The sequence below is a fragment of the Engystomops pustulosus genome, chromosome 4 (assembly GCF_040894005.1).
Source record: "Engystomops pustulosus chromosome 4, aEngPut4.maternal, whole genome shotgun sequence".
Taxonomy (NCBI): domain Eukaryota; kingdom Metazoa; phylum Chordata; class Amphibia; order Anura; family Leptodactylidae; genus Engystomops; species Engystomops pustulosus.
The window spans coordinates 36,224,823-36,233,003 of NC_092414.1; the positions used below are offsets into that span (position 1 = coordinate 36,224,823).

The 8,181-nt window shown below is 47.9% G+C and overlaps 1 long non-coding RNA gene across 1 annotated transcript in view; it reads left to right on the top strand.

Annotated features, from left to right (window-relative positions):
• The window catches only part of LOC140128930 (uncharacterized), a 124,407-nt gene extending 117,805 nt beyond the window's left edge, over window positions 1-6,602 (top strand). The window contains exon 3 of the long non-coding RNA XR_011855196.1: window positions 6,443-6,602. This is a non-coding gene — a long non-coding RNA (uncharacterized lncRNA). The remainder of the gene's footprint in view (window positions 1-6,442) is intronic.
• Window positions 6,603-8,181: the final 1,579 nt, after the last annotated feature.

Consider the following 8,181-nt stretch of genomic DNA (forward strand, 5'->3'; position numbering starts at 1 on the left):
CCCTACCTGACTTAAAGTTGTGCTAAAACCTGCGCCTGTGCGGACCCCTGGAACACCATCGGGGCCGGATGGAAGACTTCTGCGTCACCCCCAGATCGGCCTGTAAGGCTCTGAGGCCTACCACAGTGCAAACTGTTAGACCATTGGGCTACCCCAAAAGCAGGCTGGAAGACACCTGTGTCAGCCCCTGAGCAAGCTGTAAGACTGCTGTTTCATATCCCATTTCCAGCTGTAAGTCTCCTGGTTTCACCAACAGTTCGAGCTGTAAGTCACCCAGGTCCACCCCAGTATGAGCTGTAAGACTCCTGGGTCACCTCAAGAGTAGGGCTACAAGACAACTTGCCCACCCCCAGTATGAGCTGTAAGACTCCTGGGCTACCTCCAGAGCAGGGCTGTAAGACACCAAGGCCACCCCCAGGTTCAGCATAGCGCAGGTTGAGTGTAGAAATCATATTAGTGTTTAGAATGTAAAGTAGAAAGTCTTTGACCAGTTCAGTTAGCAGAATTGCAAGCTATATGGTCCTGTTACTTTGGCCACCTTTTTGGTAAATTGATTAAAGGTTATTTCTACTAAAATGGTAGAATATTCATCTATTTTGGTGATGGTTAGGACGGCTGTAGGGGTTTATGGAGGAGGCCGTACTTTTTGTTTTTTAATAGGTGAACTTTAATCAATTTCCAATTCATTGTAATGAGTTTCCTTGAAATATCTACAGGGCTTTACTCAATCACCTCGTATATGGTTTGCATTGTACTATGGAGGGAATTTATCATACGCTAGCATCATGCTCTGTTGTATGATGAAAACCCCAAACCTCCTCCTCCCAAAAACATCAGGAGGGTTCCTCTTAATTTACCCAGAGGCTAGTGGCGCTGGCATACATCTCTATGCAGGGCCTTTGCTGGCGTAGAATTGCGCTAAAACCTGCATCAGTTCATAACGCTGTTCCAGCCCTAGTGTGCGCTGTCAGACTACTTGGCTACTCCCAGAGCTGGCTGTCAGACTCCAGGGCCACCACCATAGTAGGAAGTTAGACTCCCGGGCCACCCCTACAGTCAGCTATTGGTACCACTGGTCACTCTGAGAGCAGGCTATCTCTGTCAGCTTCATAGAACTAGATGGAGCAGCCAGTGCATGCGGGACTGGCTACTCTCCTCTTCACGGTTACGACGTGCTCCGTTTTCGTGTTCCATATTGAGTCCCCTCACTGAGATGTTTAACGATCAAGAAGTCACCCCCAGTCCTTTGGATAGGTGCTAACTTGTATGTCACTGGAGAACCCCTTTACTTGGTTTTCCGTTAACCTTACAAAGTGTAACCAAATGACTTTGTATCTGGTTCTGTATTGTACTAGGGAAGGATTTTATCATACTCTGGCACATTGTGCGCTATTGTATGATGAAAACGCTGGCATCGGATATATCAGCATGCCAGATATATCAGAAGGGTCCAGCCTCTTTAATTATTTAACATTTGGCGGCATTGGCGTACATCTTTATGAAATACCCTACCTGACTTAAAGTTGTGCTAAAACCTGCTCCTGTGCGGACCCCTGGAACACCATCGGGGCCGGATGGAAGACTTCTGCGTCACTCCCAGATCGGCCTGTAAGGCTCTGAGGCCTACCACAGTGCAAGCTGTTGGACCATTGGGCTACCCCAAAAGCAGGCTGGAAGACACCTGTGTCAGCCCCTGAGCAAGCTGTAAGACTGCTGTTTCATATCCCATTTCCAGCTGTAAGTCTCCTGGTTTCACCAACAGTTCGAGCTGTAAGTCACCCAGGTCCACCCCAGTATGAGCTGTAAGACTCCTGGGTCACCTCAAGAGTAGGGCTACAAGACACCTTGCCCACCCCCAGTACGAGCTGTAAGACTCCTGGGCTACCTCCAGAGCAGGGCTGTAAGACACCAAGGCCACCCCCAGGTTCAGCATAGCGCAGGTTGAGTGTAGAAATCATATTAGTGTTTAGAATGTAAAGTAGAAAGTCTTTGACCAGTTCAGTTAGCAGAATTGCAAGCTATATGGTCCTGTTACTTTGGCCACCTTTTTGGTAAATTGATTAAAGGTTATTTCTACTAAAATGGTAGAATATTCATCTATTTTGGTGATGGTTAGGACGGCTGTAGGGGTTTATGGAGGAGGCCGTACTTTTTGTTTTTTAATAGGTGAACTTTAATCAATTTCCAATTCATTGTAATGAGTTTCCTTGAAATATCTACAGGGCTTTACTCAATCACCTCGTATATGGTTTGCATTGTACTATGGAGGGAATTTATCATACGCTAGCATCATGCTCTGTTGTATGATGAAAACCCCAAACCTCCTCCTCCCAAAAACATCAGGAGGGTTCCTCTTAATTTACCCAGAGGCTAGTGGCGCTGGCATACATCTCTATGCAGGGCCTTTGCTGGCGTAGAATTGCGCTAAAACCTGCATCAGTTCATAACGCTGTTCCAGCCCTAGTGTGCGCTGTCAGACTACTTGGCTACTCCCAGAGCTGGCTGTCAGACTCCAGGGCCACCACCATAGTAGGAAGTTAGACTCCCGGGCCACCCCTACAGTCAGCTATTGGTACCACTGGTCACTCTGAGAGCAGGCTATCTCTGTCAGCTTCATAGAACTAGATGGAGCAGCCAGTGCATGCGGGACTGGCTACTCTCCTCTTCACGGTTACGACGTGCTCCGTTTTCGTGTTCCATATTGAGTCCCCTCACTGAGATGTTTAACGATCAAGAAGTCACCCCCAGTCCTTTGGATAGGTGCTAACTTGTATGTCACTGGAGAACCCCTTTACTTGGTTTTCCCGTTAACCTTACAAAGTGTAACCAAATGACTTTGTATCTGGTTCTGTATTGTACTATGGGAGGATTTTATCATACTCTGGCACATTGTGCGCTATTGTATGATGAAAACGCTGGCATCGGATATATCAGCATGCCAGATATATCAGAAGGGTCCAGCCTCTTTAAATATTTAACATTTGGCGGCATTGGCGTACATCTTTATGAAATACCCTACCTGACTTAAAGTTGTGCTAAAACCTGCGCCTGTGCGGACCCCTGGAACACCATCGGGGCCGGATGGAAGACTTCTGCGTCACCCCCAGATCGGCCTGTAAGGCTCTGAGGCCTACCACAGTGCGAGCTGTTAGACCATTGGGCTACCCCAAAAGCAGGCTGGAAGACACCTGTGTCAGCCCCTGAGCAAGCTGTAAGACTGCTGTTTCATATCCCATTTCCAGCTGTAAGTCTCCTGGTTTCACCAACAGTTCGAGCTGTAAGTCACCCAGGTCCACCCCAGTATGAGCTGTAAGACTCCTGGGTCACCTCAAGAGTAGGGCTACAAGACACCTTGCCCACCCCCATTACGAGCTGTAAGACTCCTGGGCTACCTCCAGAGCAGGGCTGTAAGACACCAAGGCCACCCCCAGGTTCAGCATAGCGCAGGTTGAGTGTAGAAATCATATTAGTGTTTAGAATGTAAAGTAGAAAGTCTTTGACCAGTTCAGTTAGCAGAATTGCAAGCTATATGGTCCTGTTACTTTGGCCACCTTTTTGGTAAATTGATTAAAGGTTATTTCTACTAAAATGGTAGAATATTCATCTATTTTGGTGATGGTTAGGACGGCTGTAGGGGTTTATGGAGGAGGCCGTACTTTTTGTTTTTTAATAGGTGAACTTTAATCAATTTCCAATTCATTGTAATGAGTTTCCTTGAAATATCTACAGGGCTTTACTCAATCACCTCGTATATGGTTTGCATTGTACTATGGAGGGAATTTATCATACGCTAGCATCATGCTCTGTTGTATGATGAAAACCCCTAACCTCCTCCTCCCAAAAACATCAGGAGGGTTCCTCTTAATTTACCCAGAGGCTAGTGGCGCTGGCATACATCTCTATGCAGGGCCTTTGCTGGCGTAGAATTGCGCTAAAACCTGCATCAGTTCATAACGCTGTTCCAGCCCTAGTGTGCGCTGTCAGACTACTTGGCTACTCCCAGAGCTGGCTGTCAGACTCCAGGGCCACCACCATAGTAGGAAGTTAGACTCCCGGGCCACCCCTACAGTCAGCTATTGGTACCACTGGTCACTCTGAGAGCAGGCTATCTCTGTCAGCTTCATAGAACTAGATGGAGCAGCCAGTGCATGCGGGACTGGCTACTCTCCTCTTCACGGTTACGACGTGCTCTGTTTTCGTGTTCCATATTGAGTCCCCTCACTGAGATGTTTAACGATCAAGAAGTCACCCCCAGTCCTTTGGATAGGTGCTAACTTGTATGTCACTGGAGAACCCCTTTACTTGGTTTTCCCGTTAACCTTACAAAGTGTAACCAAATGACTTTGTATCTGGTTCTGTATTGTACTATGGGAGGATTTTATCATACTCTGGCACATTGTGCGCTATTGTATGATGAAAACGCTGGCATCGGATATATCAGCATGCCAGATATATCAGAAGGGTCTAGCCTCTTTAATTATTTAACATTTGGCGGCATTGGCGTACATCTTTATGAAATACCCTACCTGACTTAAAGTTGTGCTAAAACCTGCGCCTGTGCGGACCCCTGGAACACCATCGGGGCCGGATGGAAGACTTCTGCGTCACCCCCAGATCGGCCTGTAAGGCTCTGAGGCCTACCACAGTGCGAGCTGTTAGACTATTGGGCTACCCCAAAAGCAGGCTGGAAGACACCTGTGTCAGCCCCTAAACAAGCTGTAAGACTGCTGTTTCATATCCCATTTCCAGCTGTAAGTCTCCTGGTTTCACCAACAGTTCGAGCTGTAAGTCACCCAGGTCCACCCCAGTATGAGCTGTAAGACTCCTGGGTCACCTCAAGAGTAGGGCTACAAGACACCTTGCCCACCCCCATTACGAGCTGTAAGACTCCTGGGCTACCTCCAGAGCAGGGCTGTAAGACACCAAGGCCACCCCCAGGTTCAGCATAGCGCAGGTTGAGTGTAGAAATCATATTAGTGTTTAGAATGTAAAGTAGAAAGTCTTTGACCAGTTCAGTTAGCAGAATTGCAAGCTATATGGTCCTGTTACTTTGGCCACCTTTTTGGTAAATTGATTAAAGGTTATTTCTACTAAAATGGTAGAATATTCATCTATTTTGGTGATGGTTAGGACGGCTGTAGGGGTTTATGGAGGAGGCCGTACTTTTTGTTTTTTAATAGGTGAACTTTAATCAATTTCCAATTCATTGTAATGAGTTTCCTTGAAATATCTACAGGGCTTTACTCAATCACCTCGTATATGGTTTGCATTGTACTATGGAGGGAATTTATCATACGCTAGCATCATGCTCTGTTGTATGATGAAAACCCCAAACCTCCTCCTCCCAAAAACATCAGGAGGGTTCCTCTTAATTTACCCAAAGGCTAGTGGCGCTGGCATACATCTCTATGCAGGGCCTTTGCTGGCGTAGAATTGCGCTAAAACCTGCATCAGTTCATAACGCTGTTCCAGCCCTAGTGTGCGCTGCCAGACTACTTGGCTACTCCCAGAGCTGGCTGTCAGACTCCAGGGCCACCACCATAGTAGGAAGTTAGACTCCCGGGCCACCCCTACAGTCAGCTATTGGTACCACTGGTCACTCTGAGAGCAGGCTATCTCTGTCAGCTTCATAGAACTAGATGGAGCAGCCAGTGCATGCGGGACTGGCTACTCTCCTCTTCACGGTTACGACATGCTCTGTTTTCGTGTTCCATATTGAGTCCCCTCACTGAGATGTTTAACGATCAAGAAGTCACCCCCAGTCCTTTGGATAGGTGCTAACTTGTATGTCACTGGAGAACCCCTTTACTTGGTTTTCCCGTTAACCTTACAAAGTGTAACCAAATGACTTTGTATCTGGTTCTGTATTGTACTATGGGAGGATTTTATCATACTCTGGCACATTGTGCGCTATTGTATGATGAAAACGCTGGCATCGGATATATCAGAAGGGTCCAGCCTCTTTAATTATTTAACATTTGGCGGCATTGGCATACATCTTTATGAAATACCCTACCTGACTTAAAGTTGTGCTAAAACCTGCGCCTGTGCGGACCCCTGGAACACCATCGGGGCCGGATGGAAGACTTCTGCGTCACCCCCAGATCGGCCTGTAAGGCTCTGAGGCCTAGACTCCCGGGCCACCCCTACAGTCAGCTATTGGTACCACTGGTCACTCTGAGAGCAGGCTATCTCTGTCACTTTCAAAGAACTAGATGGAGCAGCCAGTGCATGCCGGTCACCTTAAGAGTAGGGCTACAAGACACCTTGCCCACCCCCAGTACAAGCTGTAAGACCCCTGGGTAACCTCTAGAGATGGGCAAATCGATTCTAAAGATTCTAACTTTAGTTAGAATTTCAGAGAAAATTTGATTCGTCACAAAGCCACAGTTTTCGCTGATATGCTGGAACGAATTTTTTTTTTTTTCCCTCTTTTTTCCAGGTGGATGGGCGTCAGAACAACATGTTACAGAGATCTCTGAGAAGGAGAAAGGAACACCCCCGATGACATCTGCAGACCTGTAAGCCAATCAGGCTTATGTGATGTCACACAGCCCTTTAAAACCCAGCCATTTTACATCTCTCACTTCACACTTTATGTGCTGCCTTTAGCGTGCAGTTGCTGCTACTGTTCTGTGTAGTAATGATTCTTGCTGCAATTCATGGTTGTTCTTTAAGGGGGATCTGTATACCCCAAATAGCATTTCTATTTAGTGATAAAATCGAATAGGAAGAAATCTGTTTGACTTTCATGCATCTGCAGTAGCGATTTCTTTATGCAGCTGCTGTAGTGATATGTGGACCTCTCACTGGGGGTCAGTTGGGGGGTATCTGTATAACGCACATTGCCATACCTTTTTGGGCCTATAGTTTACAGCCAGATTTACGTGTCAAATCTACATAGTTTATAAACCATTATGTCAGACAGAAAGCTGGCAGGTGGAGCAGGCAGAGGTGGCAGCACAGTAAGGGGACGTCGCAGCAAGGGTGACTCTGTGAGGCCAGAACTGCCGTTGTCATCTAGCGGCAGTCTGTTGATCAACAACCCAAAGGTTGTTGAATGGTTGACTAGGTCATTCAATTCCTCAAATATAACATTTGACAACCCCAGCCAAGAGTCTGTGGGTTCCTCAAATACAACAATTAGTTGGCATGGCCCAGGAGCAGGTCAGAGGCCCTCACCTGTCCTCAACCAGCCTCTGTCATGTTCCTTTCCCGCAGCCAGAGAGCTACTAGGTGGAATGGGCTCAGCACCACTATTCAGCGAGGACGATGTGTTTGAGGACAGTCAGCAGCTGCTTGGCAGTGAAGAGGTGGGGCAGAATTCCGCTGCTTCCTGAAGTAGGCAGGCTGTGCATACTGACACCAGTGAGGAGAGTAGCAGTGACCGGGAAACGCAAATTGACAATGATGTTTCTGATCGCACTTGGGAGCTAGGTGTAGCAGGGGATTCATCATCGTCAGGCAAAGAGAGTGTCAGCTTGCGCGTCAAGCAGCGGAGCAGGCAGCAAGTTGCTACTGTGGCCGCGAGTCAGCAGGGTGGCAGCAGTGTGAGAACTGGAGTTAAACATCCGCTGGGTACAAATCCCGACTCGCAGGTCCAAGTAAGCAGTGGCACAGGGGCTCAGCGAGGCAGCGGCGGTAGTAGTCGCTCAGTGCAGAGTAAAATTACCACCTCGGCGGTGTGGCAATTTTTTGTAAAGATACCAGAGGAGCCGAGCGTGGGTATATGTCGTATCTGCGGGCAGAAAGTGAAGCGTGGCCAGGGAGCTAACCTTGGCACCATGGCTCTGCGCCAACACATGCAGCATCACCATCCAATGGCCTGGGAGAAACGGGTGTCAGATGTGGTCTATCCTGCAGGCGAAGCAACAGCAGCAGCAGCACCTAGTGGCACACATGCTGTTTCAGCAAGTCAAGGCTCCAGCACCTCTGCCGGTGGAGCTGTTTGTCTTTGACATCATCTCCAGGTCCAGATGCTCCTGCTTCTCGCTACGCATGGTGCCAGCAGTCGTTGAGCGAGGTGATTACAAAGAGACAACTCTATGCATCCAGCCATCCTAAGGTGCAGAAGCTGACCGTGCTCTTGTCGGTTGTTGTTGTTGTTGGTACTGCAGTCTGTCCTGGACTCTGCACCCTTCAGAGAACTAATGGCTTGTGCTTAACCCAGGTGGAATTTTT